This window comes from Callospermophilus lateralis, chromosome 1, assembly GCF_048772815.1.
Source record: "Callospermophilus lateralis isolate mCalLat2 chromosome 1, mCalLat2.hap1, whole genome shotgun sequence".
Classification (NCBI taxonomy): domain Eukaryota; kingdom Metazoa; phylum Chordata; class Mammalia; order Rodentia; family Sciuridae; genus Callospermophilus; species Callospermophilus lateralis.
Genome location: NC_135305.1, coordinates 130909173 through 130922678, shown reverse-complemented (window position 1 = coordinate 130922678; position 13506 = coordinate 130909173).

Sequence of the window (13506 nt, the reverse complement as noted above, 5' to 3'; positions counted from 1 at the left end):
ACATGAGACCACCCAGCCTTCCGCACTGGTGACTGCAGTGAGCAGGGAGAGGAAGGGGTGAACTGAGCAGCAGAAGACGCTGCGCCTGTGCTGGTTCTCAGACGGGAGAACGAGGCCCATCCCGGGGCCACACTCATCCAGAAGGAACCCACGGACGTCACTGGGGATCAGGAGCCGTGTGGAAATCCAGTGTGCAACAGCCGGATGGGCAGAGATGAACTGCCCTGGTGGGGGGTCGTGCACCCACCTTTCCCGCCACGTGGAGCTCTGGTGAAAGCTCATTCAGAAACAGCCTGCAGATGGGCCATGCATGTGCGTCAAACATACATGTGTTGAGTGTGTGTGTGTGTGTGTGTGTGTGTGTGTGTGTGTGTGTGGTATTTTATCCAAAAAGACACATCCAATCTTTTCCCCACCTTGCTTGCCTGCTCCCCCATGTTAGCCAGGCTTGAGCCCCGGTGGAGCAGTGTCCCCAAGGTTTTCTTCCCTAGTGTGTGGAGACAACCAGCCACTGTGCTCACACCCATGCCCACATATGTGCAATTCACACACAGATATGTGTTCATATGTACGCATGCACACACGCACACACACAGAGTGGTTGCTTGAGTCTGTATTTCAAGGAAAGAAAGAGCAGAGCGGGCGTGGCGAGCTCGGTAAAGCCATCAAGCCAGGTGGAAAGGGTGTGGGTGGCTAAGGAGGTCACACCGCAGCGTGAAGGCTGACCTCCCTCCTGGTCCTCAGGGGCCTGTCCCTCATCCAATCCTGCTTCATCCAGCAACGACCAGTGACCCAGGTGGTCTCATCCCCAAGGCAGTGTCCTCACACTCTGGACACAAGTTCCACCGGAGCACTCCCCACCTTTGTTCTCAGGCCACTGGGCAAAACTGGCCTGTACTCTGCAGCTAAGAGCTGCAGGTGTCCAGATCCCAGCCCTGATGCCCCCCATGTCCAGCACCCTCCAAGACCCCAGCCTCAGTCTACACCCCAGGTCTCTCGATCTCCCTCCCTCCCCTGAACTCATCCTGTGCAGTCCATCTCCTGGGCCCCTGATGGCATTCCCCGGTGACATGTGATTGTCACCTCTCTCCCTCCCCCACTGATCCCTTCCTCCTCTGGCCAAAGTCATCTGGGAAAAGATGACCAACTGCCACCTCATCATTTTCCAACTTGAAGCGACTTTTCTTCCCAGCTGCACCCCCAGCATGTGTCCTAGTTGGGGTAGCGGAGCTGGGTACGGAGAGTCTGTCTGAGAGGTGACTCCAGGAAGCTCACACAAGAATGACAAGAGGTTGTCCACAGAGACTCCCACCTGGAGTTCTGCAGGAAGCAAAGGACAATCAATGCCTCGAGGACAGCCGGCTCTTGTTTCTGTTAGTAAGTGAGGAGCTAGAATGCAATGTGTCCATGAATAAAGGTTGACTGTGACCTGTATTAGTCACAATATTAGTTAGAGAGACAACTTGTGTGTGTGTGTGTGTGTGTGTAAAGTATAAAAGAAATTATCAAAAAGCAAATTCCGTGGTGATTTCTGGAATGTGGAATGATTCCGTTTCTTTACATTTTTTTAAAATAATGCACAAAGGCAACATATTTTAAGGACTTAAAGATTAAAAAGAGCATCAGCAAGACAACAGGACCAGAGGAATGCCATCTTCTGCAGTCTGGGAGGCTGCTCTGCTCTTTGCACCCCAGATTCCATCCTTCACATCTCTAAGGAGACCACACTAATTTCATGAGTGTAAATTAAGATGTCATCTTGTGTCTCATAAGACACTTTCTTCTGTGACTAGCAGAAGAGCTGACCACATGAGTTTAAATACACGCAGCCCATGGTTGTCATGTAGCAAGCATTGCTGAAGTTGGTGGTCTGGGCGCTGGTTTAGAAGCTCAGTGCTATCCCAACCAAGAGCTTTTGTATCTCTGGGCTCTTTTCTCCTAGTCCCGAGATGGCTGCAGCAGTCCTAGCCATCACAGTTTTGTCCAAGATAGGAAAGAACAGGAGCTGGTGCATTTGAAGAGCAGTCTTTTCCCCTAACTCTACAGTTCACCTCCAATTCTACTCCACTGGCTACGATGCAGCTGCACCATTAGAAGGGGGCTGGGGAGCAAGTGACTAGAGGATATTCACGGAGTCGTCCCACCATAACTGACTGTCCCATCTTGCAAGCTCTGTGCCTGACACACAGCAAGTGACTTGTAATGCTGCTGGTCTTGTGGGTTCCCACAGGGGCTGCCTTTTCCTGCTCTTCAGAAAGTCTCCTGCAAACGTCCTGTTTCAGGAACAGGCATCGGCCTCGCCCTCCCCAGGACCACCTGTTCCAAGGACCTGTCCCCATTCCCCAGTGCCTGATGTGGAGCCACCTGGTCACAGCCAGGCTGTGACAGATCTCACCAGCTGAACCTGCTTTCCTGGGCCTGTCTGGCAGCACCGTCTTCCAGGGTCACCTACGTGGACCCAAATGGTCCCCAAGGGCTCCCCAGAGGGACGGTCTAGAAAAACTGCCCAAACCCAAGGACTAGCCTCTGAGGGATGGAAGCTGTGATGACCCCGAGGGCTTGGGCTGCCAGGACCCCCTTTGCGGGTGCCTCTGAAGTCACCCAACCTCCAAAGGGAGTCCCGACAGCTCCGGCCCCAGGTGGGTCCCATGGCAGCATGCTCTCTCTTGACCTGTGGACCTGTACACTCAGGGGTCCTCCCCCTCGGCTGCCCGAGGGTCTGCAATGCTTGAGTGGAAAATGCAGAGGACACACATTGGCTTTTGTCCTTCAGTGGAAAAATAATCAAGGGGCCAGGAAATGGCAAAGGGGCTGGGAGTCCAGGTTGGGCTCCTGGGTCCCCGAGGGCTGGTCACAGCAGGACTGTCACAGTGGAGATGGGAGTGATTGTGATCCTAACTTCCCCAAGCTCTGCCATGTTCCTGGGATGGGCTGAGACCCTTGTGTCATCCAGTCATCTCCTCCACCTGGGAGGAGCTCAGAGGTCACCCCACTGACGGGGCAGGGCTGAGGGTCAGGAGGCCGGCTCCATGGCACACTGAGCAGGACGGAGGAGCCCACCCAGGGCTACCCACCCCAGCCACTAGGCCACCCTGAGACCACTCAGAGCGCCTGCTGCAAGCGCCCCCTGTACACAACCTTTAATTAAAGCCCATGGGAACAGCTCCATGTGCCACATTCCTCGGAGAGGCCAACTGAAACTCCTTATTAATTCTTATTTAACATAGTGCAGGACTTGGCCAAATGCTGGCTCTATGTTCCAAGCCTTTAAACCTCACAGAAACAACTCCAAAGCTCCAAAGCCTCCCTTCCATCTGGATTACCATCTGGGATTGCAGCCAAATCCTGTCCTGGGGCCCAGGGAGAAGGGAAGCCAGGAAGCTGGTCTCGTTTATTCCTATAGCAGACTGAGGGGAATGTTCCTCCAAGATGGATGGGCACCTGGGGGAGAGGAAAAGGGAGCCCTGGGAGGAAGAGGAATAAGAAAAAGAGTAGGAGGAGGAGGAGGGAAGGAGGAGGGGAGGAGGAGGGGGAGGAGGAGGAGGAGAAGGGGAGGAGGGGAGGAGGGAGGAGGAGTAGGAGGAGGGGAGGAGGATGGAAGGAGGAGGGGAGGAGGAGGATGGGGAGGAAGAGGAGGAAATGGGGAGGAGGGGAGGAGGAGAGAAGGAGGAGGGGAGGAGGAGGGGAGGAAGAGGAGGAGAAGGGGAGAAGTGGAGGAGGGAGGAGGAGTAGGAGGAGGGGAGGAGGAGGGAAGGAGGAGGGGAGGGGGAGAAAGAGGAGTAGAATGGAGGAGGGGAGGAGGAGGAGGAGGAAGAGGAAGAGAAGGGAGGAGAGGAGGAGGGAGGAGGGAAGGAGGAGGGGAAGAGGAGGGGAAGGAAAAGGAGGAGAAGGGGAGAAGGGGTGGAGGGAGGAGGAGTAGGAGGAGAGAAGGAGAAGGGGAGGAAGAGGGGGAGGAAGAGGAGGAGGAGAAGGGGAGGAGGGGAGGAGGGAGGAGGAGTAGAAGGAGGGGAGGAGGAAGGGAGGAGAGAGCAGGAGGAAGGCGGGAGGAGGGCTTCTGAATGAGGTGAGGAAGAACCAGGAGAGGACCCTGTAAGATTCGCCCAGGCAGAGTCAAGAATGGGTGTGGAGGCTGAGGGGGTGGCTGGGCCTCATGTCCTGCACAGGGACGTGGAATCTGCAGTGGCTGGAGGACAGGGACAGAGGGAAGAGTGGGGGATGGAACTCAGGAGGAAGAGGGGCCTTGAGTCGGGTCCGACTGCAGTGGGTTTAGACCCCCAACTCACCTCCAGATGCTGCTGGGTCAGCTCCAGCACATGCCAGCTGTGCACCCCTCGCCATGTCTGAGGACACCAGGCTGCCCCACCCCATCCCCTCTCCCCTGGACAGTCCCCACAGCCTGGCCCCACCCCCGAGCAGTGGACATGCACACAAAGCAGACTGTGCCACCCTCCCCCTGGGAAGCCTTCACAGCACCTGTTGCACTGGGAGAGAGCGGGAGCCCCATGCAGGTGCCCATCAGCACATGAATGGACACAGAGAAGTGGCACAGAGGCACACTGAAGTTGGCTGCAGGATGGAGGGACGGCAGGATGTCGCAGGGTGAGCCGAGCCAGAACTGGGTGAAGGCACTGAACACCTGCTTTCCCACGTGGAGGCTGAAAATGCTGCCAGACTCCAGAATGGTGACAAGGAGAGGCTGGGAAGGGGAGGCGGGGAGGCAGGCGGTTGAGCCCAGGTGACAGGGACAGTCAATGTATGTTGATCAAAATAAAATGAACATCAAGGGAATTTTTGCCTGCAGAGCCCTGAGTGGCCATGAGAACCTGCCTGATGCCTTCAGCTCATGCTCCCACCTCGCCCTGGATCCTCCTGTCCCCACTGAGTGGTCACCTGGGGCTGCTCATTGGATCCCAGCCACACTCAGGTCAAGAGAGGGTCCTGGAGGTGCCAGTTCTGAACCCCTGAGGGAGCTGTGCCTGGCTGGCCTCCTGGTCCAGGGGGAGGGCACACTGGGAGGAGAAGGATGTGACTTGTCATCTGAGGAGGGCGCAGGCAGGCACAGGTAGTCGGGTGGCAGCTGCCAGCACATGGTGCACTAAGAACCACCGAGCTGTGACACTTCTGGGCCATTCATCACTCCTGGCAGCGAGACACGGTGTCGATGAAGAGGCAGGTGCTGGAGGGAGGGAAGAGGCGCTGGCATCACCTGGGCTGTGACCTTTCTCCAGACACTGGGCAGACATCACGGCCTCAGGTGACACGGAGGCTGCTCCTCAGCCCAGAGATGAATTATAAGCAGACTGAAGAGTCACGCTTAATGGGACGAGTCTCCTCCACGCCCCACCCATAATATGAACTTTAATATAAAGAGGAATAAATGCAAATCTCTATCTGCATGAAACAGGAATGAGCTCTTGAAATGACAGGCATCTGGACAGAGCATCAGGCTGAGCCAAGGACTTCACAGGAGGGAGCAGCACTGGGCGGGGACCCCAGCACTCCCCGGATGTGCAGGATCAGCCCCTCGCCTGCCCTTCCTGGGTTGGCCCCTCACCTGCCTGTCCTGAGCACTGGGCTTTATGGGGCAGAAGGGGACCAGATGCCCTGCACCATTCTGACAGGCTCCCTGATTCCTGCCTCCTGCCACCTCCTCTCTAGGCCCAGAGCAAATGAACTCTCAGAGATGAAGCCCTTGGCTCCTTGTGCGTCCTGCCACAGGGCCTTGGGAGGGAGGGTCTCTGTCTGGAACACTCTCCTCCTGGAAATCGAGGCCGGCTTTTCTACCTTTGTTGTTGTCCTGAATGCCGGGTCTCAGGGTGCTCGCCAGCTTTCTGTCGCTGGGGCAACAGGCTAAGATAATCACACAAAGGAGCAAAGCTGTATTTGTCGCTGCTCGGTGACACCCTCTCCTGGCCCCATCTCTCTGGGCATGTGGTCAGGGCAGAGCGTGCGGCTAAGAGGCCACTCATCCCAGGGCATCTGAGAAGCAGGGACAGGAGGACAGGCCAGCATCCCCTTCAATGGTATATACCAACGACTTAACTGCCCCCACCAGTCCCACCTCTTTGGGGTCCCACAACACTCTAGGAGTGCCACACGCTGGGGACTTGAACTTGAACACACAGGCTCCAGGGAAAATTTAAGATTCAAACATAACACTCAGTGCTCAGAACGACGCAGTTGACATTATAAACTGTCACCACTCGCATCCTAATATTCTTAATTTGCAGTTTATGTTTCTTGGTACCTGACAACTTTTATCATATTATCTTGAGGGAGATGCAGAAGGGCATAGGCAGCCAGGGCAGGAGGGCCAGGGAGGAGGTCAGGGCAGGGCCAGGACAAAGGAGCATGGGGAGGGTCTTTTAATGAGGTCAACTTCCTGCTTGAGGAAAAGACTGGTCTCATGGACACAGCAGGGACCCAGTCCCACAACACTCTGTACTTGTGCTCCAAAGTGAGGGATTCAATAGAGAAACTAAAACAGACAAGAGGTCAGAGGGGGCACCAATCAATAATAGTGAGAAGCACTTGGTCTGGGGAGGAGAGAAGGAGAGAAGAAAATTCCAAAGACCATGAAAAGAACAGGCCAAAACTCCCCCACTGGACTCCCAGCTCCAGGGCCCCTTCTCTTCGGAGAAGTCTGTCTCTATACGTCTGTCAACTTTGCAATAAACCGACTTCTTGCTTGCTATGTGTCCTGTTCAGTTTTCGCTGAATAGAGGCAAGGAACCCAGCACCCCTAGATGGTAATAATCATCTCACCCAACACACACACACACACACACACACACACGCACACACACACACACATGCACAATTCCTGGACGGTGGCCTTCACTACAGTTTAATTACAGATTTTCTAGGAAACAAAGAAAAACTTACTATTTGTTTTTTATTAAGAAATCTCTTCCTAGAGCTGGGGTTGTAGTCAGAGGTAAAGTACTTGCCTGGCATGTGCGAGGGCCTGGGTTCGATCCTCAGCACCACATAAAAATAAATAAGTAAAACAAAGGTATTCTGTCCATCTACAACTAAAAAAATGTTTAAAAAGAAAAAGAAATATCTTAATTTTTCTCTCCACCCTCCCCCTTATCTCCCCCCTTTCTCTCTCTCTCCCCTTCTCTTTCCTGAGGTGGGGAATCTGGGCATTTTGAAGGCTGGTGGGCGTGGTGTGAAGAATGAAGGCCCCACCCACACACCCCTGAGCCGCTCCCCCAGCTGAGCTTGGCTTGTGGTTAATGAGACCACGTGGTGCTTGGAATCCCTCCTCCTTTTCTGTTTGGAAGGGTTGGTGACTGCTCAAGCCTGGGCTGGGATTTAGGAATGGAGACCCTCTGGTGTCCACTCTGGCTGTGGTTCTCAGTTCTGCTGCCACTTGAGGCTGCCTCCGAGGTCCTCCAGTTGGCTCGGGCTCAGCTGCTGCGCTGGGAGAGACCCTCCGTTTCCTGCTCAGCTGGGGGTGTGGCTCCATAATGAACAGTAAGGAGCGTTCTTGCTCTTGAGGTGCTCTTTTCCGTGATGGGTGGTCCTAGGGAAGCAGAGGGGAGGTAAGGCTGTTTCTCCAGCTCCAATTTTTTTGTTTGTTTCATTTTTTGAGTTAAAAAAAAGGTACATAATCCAAACAAAATGTAAGCTCACCATGTTTCCTACTGGCCCTGGCCCCTGAGACAGGTGTGTGGGAGAGCATGCTGCACCTTCGGGACATCCTGGGGTGAGGTGCTGTGCAATGCCCCCTGAGCACCCTGAGCCCATCCAGGGTGGGTACATGTGCTGGCTACACCTTTGATTGACCTCTAAAACATTGGTATGTATTATCCAGCTAGAAGGTGGTGCGGAGGGAGAGAGACTGAGACTCTGAAGGCCAGTCAGGAATTGATGGTTTAGAGAATAAGTCCAGGGCTTGATGTGAATTTGTAAGTGGCACCTGGACTTCCTCGCACCTGGGGTGGATTTCCACTTAGCAGCTTTCTACAATGCTGCCTTAAAAGGGATGGTGAGGGGCCGTCTGGGGACTCTCTTTGGATCACTGACCTAAGTGAAAAGACCTTACAGTCTGTCTTCTATACCCATCCTTCCCTGAGACAAGGACCAGGAGAGGACTGGCAGGTCTGTTGTCCACTGGTCAGGGGAGGGACAGTCACTGAACACCTACACCGCTCCAAAGATGCTTAGTCCTCCTCACTACCCTGCACACAAGGTACTGTCCCTCCCCTTTTGCAGATAGAGAGGCTGAGGTCCAGAGTAAGTCCAGTTTTGCAAGCTGGTCATCTGTGACCCAGATGTGCCCCAGATCCGGAGAGGAGTTTTGTTTGTTTTGTTTGTCTTCTTATTTATTTTCATTTTTGTTTGGCTCTGTTTCTTTTGATTTTTAGCAGAGATTTAAGAAATAGTTCGGGCTCATTGCCAAAATCTAAAAGACTCGATTTCGTAGGATGAACCTCAGCCCAGGAGGCGCCCACTGGGTGCTGCGTGGGAAGGCTTTGTGCAGTGAGCGGCTACTGCCCCCTAGTGGAAGCAGGAATCTCCCTATGCTCGGTGCTGAGCTGACCACCACCTAGCTGAGGCCTGCAGGGCTCTGAGCCTCCAGTTCTAACTTTGGCTGCCCCTGATACCACTTTCAGGAAGCAACTGGCAGAGGTTTCAAGTCCCCCTGGCTGAGCCCTGCGCTTGTGCCTTTGCCTGCAACGGACTTTTCTTAAGACTTTTCTTTGGCCTCACTCCTAACAGTTTTTCTCCAAAGTCCCATGTGCAAAGTGAATGTAGCAGCCCCTGCTGAGTTCAGGGGCAGCAACATAAGGGGTGGGCTGTGCCCTCCTCCTGCTTCTTCCCCCCAGTTCTTCTCCTGCAGGGGCAGCCCCTGGAGGGAGTCTGAACTGTGCAGAGGAGCTGAAGGACATGTGGATCCTGCATGTGGGGGCGCTGAGGAGGTGGTTTCCGGGCAGACCCTCAGGCTGGCACCAGAATTTGCAGACTCTGTCCTGATTCTCACCTTCCTGATGGTGGGCACTATGTGTCTTTGCTTTGAGCAGCAGAGCTCATTCCTATGGGAGTGTCTCTCCGCATTGCTCTCTTGACATCTTGGGCCAGACAGTTCTGCTTGTGGGGCTGTCCAGGGCACTGGAGGGTATCAGCTGCCCACCTCGCTTACACCGCCGGGATGTCCATACTGTGAAATCACACGTCGTGCAGAACTAAAGCTCCTTGAGGCACTTGGGACATGGTCCAACACCCTCTTGGGGACAAGGGGCCCCTGTTGAACTCTGCTGACCTACAACTATGTCATTCTAGAATGTCTCCTTAAGCGGAAGAAGCACATAGATGACAGCTGTCTGAGAATTCGCGGCATCCGCGGAGGTATTATTACAGACACGTGGTTCAGTTGTGATGGTAATAAATGGCTACACTGTTACAGTTTCTACCAATTTCTTCCGGGTTTTCAACAAATAAGATGAAATGTTCCATCTATAATTAGTAAAATTAAACCAGCAACCAATATGAAGAAAGTCATTTTAGTAAGAGGAAACCATGCTCAAAGATCCTATAGTTTTGGAGCTATGACACACAACTGCCGCAGTCTGGCTGGGCACAAATCATGATCCACTCAAGCAGGAACAAACTTTATTTCTGAACTCCACCAGCACACTCCACACACACTCCCCAGGAACTCTCCTGAATGCCACCCACGTGGCTCCTCCAGGAACACACCACACACCAACAGGAACTCCCACCACCAGAACTTCACCAACCAACACGAACTCTTCAGGAATCCCCATGAAAGCTCAACCGGAACTCAATGGGAACTCATCATCTTAATGGCTCGCTGGCGTCACCTCTCAACCACTACTTCTGGCAAAAATGCCATGCGTCATCCCGACTTGGCTGTGGCCCTCAACACACAACATTCGCATTTGGGGATTGGTGACAAAGCAAAAAAGTGTCATTTGTAGTTTAAATATCAGCACAGATAATCTTTGTCTGATTTTTTCTAACATCTTTTTAAAATAAGCAAGTGCTCTCCCCGAACTGCAGACAGCTCCATTATCCTCACCATTTAAAACAACCAAGGTTCTACAAGTCGCTTCTGTTGAGAGTCATTTACAGACTCTGTCAGACACTCTGTTAAGATTCTGATGTGTGTTAAACAACTTAATTCTCATAATTTTAAGATAGAAGTCCAATTTCATGCAATAATGAAATCAAGCAAGCAAGTAAATAAAACAAAAGCTAGAGGCTTCTCTTCCTTCCACGTCTCTGCTCCCATCTAGTGGGTATTGAGGCTTTGCCCTGCAAGACACCATGGGATAGTCACCCATGGTCCTTCACCAGCTCTTGTAACATTTTTTTTCATAAAGATCAGAGACCCAGAGGGTCAGAACCCTAAGAAGTCTATCCTCAAAACCAGCAAATGACATAGAATTGAAACCTACTCACAGAAAGTAAACACACAGTGAAGCACAAGTCCTCCTTGGCACACATCTCACAAAGTGTGTGCATAGACGTGTGCATGCTGCACAGGAACCTCCCAATCAACCTGGACTGGTGCTATCACCTGAGGGCGAATTCAGGAGACAGAAATGGGAGTGTCCTGGGCCTTCCTCCTCCACCATTGCTGCAGACCTCCATTGTTCAGAGGCTCCTCTCTGCTTCCTTATGCTTCCTAAACATCGTCCTGAGATTGAATGACATATGTCAACAACCCTAGTCACAGGTGGCTTGCCACTCTGGAGTGTGTGGGTTGAAAGGGTGGACAATGCAGAGACATCATTTATTAATAGATGTGTGTATAAATCCAAAAGGAGGCTTCCTTGCTCTTGAAGTTGTGTCTGCAGTTAAACACCCTGACTATCCCAGAACAGATAAACACTTCCACAGTGACACAATCAGGGTGCATGCTTTGATTTATTCACTATGCAGTCCCTTTCCCCATAGGTACATTGTGCCAGAGAAGCTCGGCGAGCACAGCAGGGTTTGGTGGCTGCTCTCCCAAAAATACAGGCAGCCGAGCTCCCCGTCCTCAGCTACCCCACTTCAGATCCCGTGTCCCAGCCCATGAGGGCATCTCCATCATATCCCGTTTCTTTGTTCTTCTGATTATCAAAGAGCACACTAAGCCTGGTTTCTAGGGCTGCAGTATGAGCCTGTTTACTTTCTTGGGTCCAATTACAAATAGGCTTGCACTTCCAGCATGAAGATTCTTTCCCTTCTGGGGTCATGTGTGCATCTCCGATGGCCAGGGCACTTCACCTCCTATAAAGTGGTAAATTCATATCTAACTCTTCAGTTACCAGGAGAGATGGTGAATTATCTCAATTGACAAGAAAACACGCCAGCTCCACTGAGATGTGGTCAGTTCCAGAGCCAGCCATCGAGACTGCAGGACACTTCCTTCTGCAGATGGACACAGCCACCTCCAATTTCCCTGCTCTGTGAGATGCCATCTGAGCTGGTGTCGATGTTTTGTCTCTGGGACCCTTTAATCTGCTCGTGCTTCTGCCATTAGCTGAAGATCCTCTGAAGCTCCCAAACACCTTCCCTGGAGGTCAAGGAGGTGTGTTTTCAATTTCCTCCTGCAAATTAGACTGGGGCCTACTATTTATGGAATTTTACCTAGGGAAGGGAGTAAAATAAAATCTCTGGTGCAATTTTTTTTTTCTTTTCTGCCCTGGATATATGAAAGGAGTCATGATTGAAAGATGGGAGTTTAGTGGATCTTTAGAAGGAGTGAAAGACACGTCTCAGAGCCTCCCTGGATGGGAGGGGAAGGACTCAGCAAAACCGCTGCCCCAAGACGGTTGCAACCAAGCAAACTCCATTTGCTGACTTGCTGGAACAGACTCATGCATCTCCCTCCCTCACCTCCCTCTCTCCCCAGTCAGTTAACACATGCTCCCAGCTGGCCAGTGCTGGGCACTACAGAGATGAGAAGCAGGTAAGGTAGAAATCCTCCCTGTGGGAATTCACAGTCTAATTAGGAAAAGGTGGGCTGTGTTTCTCTGTGAGGGATGTGCAACCTTCAAGAAAGCACGTCCCAGATCTGGGATGCAGCCCCTATGGGAGATGCATGATGACCACAAGGTCCTCGGGGCTGGTGTTCCTCCCATCCACCTCGTCTCCAGGATCACAGACACATTCCAGAACTATGGAGGAGATGCACGAAGGAAAGATGGACAGCATGGGGACACTTGTCCTCACGAGGCTTCTTGAGAGCTCTTCCCAGCAAGTTCTGGTGACATCTCTAGAGTTGAACTCAATGCACGGACTCTCCAGCTGCAAGGGGCCTGCTGGGAAACAGAGCTTTTCTTCAATGTGCAAAGAAAATCCAACTTACTAAGGAGGAATGTGGGTATGCCAAAGGTCTCCACAGTGGGCATGAAACAAATACAAAAGGGCCACTTGTGGTGGAGGGCAGGAAGTAGGTGGGGCTTGCGGGGACTCAGAGAATGAGGCCCAGGGGAATTCTCGGGTGACCTGGAGCCCACAGGCTTCTGGGGCTCAGCATCCTGGGCACACCCTGACCACGGCAGACGGAGACTCCTGCCTACCAGGAGGTGGCTGCCATGAGCATCCTGCCTTGGGGAGGGACCTGGTGTGAATGGGCTGCTTCAGCAATGGGGACTCGATCACCAGGGCAGGCCTTGGAAGGACATAAGCAGGTGCTGTTATGAGCCATGCCTGGGTCCAATTCTTTCTCCTCCAAGGGTGTGAAGGTCTTGTTTCCTCACACTGAGTTTCCCTCCACCCCACTTTCTCCAGCCTCTGTAGATGTGTCCTTCTACAGGCTGTGCTCAACATGGCTGCCATAGGACCATGGGGGACCAAACAATCTGAATGCCCAGGGTCCACCTCCGAGCAATTAAATCAGGGTCTCTGTAGGTGGGAAGAGGGTGTCAATCATTTTGAAATTAATAGATTTAACCTTGGAGCAGTTTTAGGTTTGTGAAAGGGTTGTGCAGAATATGTAGAGTTTCCATGAACTCCCTCCCCACTTGGCATCCCTCTACCCAGGTCTGTGTCACAGATCTTGTGTCACAGTGCCAGCTCCTGGTTATAGCTGGGGCCAGTATCAGTATTGACCCCTGATGAACTAACGTCCTTAGTTTTCACTAGGACTCATTCTGTGGTGTGAAGTTCCATGGGACTTGACAAAAACGTAATGTCCTGTATCCACCTGACTGTGTCAGACAAAATAATGTCACTGCCCTGAGCTTTCTGTGCTCTGCTGTTCTCCCTCCTGGTTCCTGGCAAATGTTGATCTCTTCCTATCTGGGCAGCTTTGCCTTTTCTAGATCGGCATTGTTAGAACCCCAGGGTGGGCTTCAGCCCCTGGAGTCAGCATGCTTAGGGGGGCTGTGGGTAATTGTCAATGCCCCAGTGCTGAGAGATACTGCCCTGAAGCACAGGCTCCCCACCTACTCACTCACCTGGAAGGTCCTTTGTGATGCTCCAGCACCATCCTCCCTAACAGGGAAGGGACACAGTGGAATCACATGGACACAGGGTGAC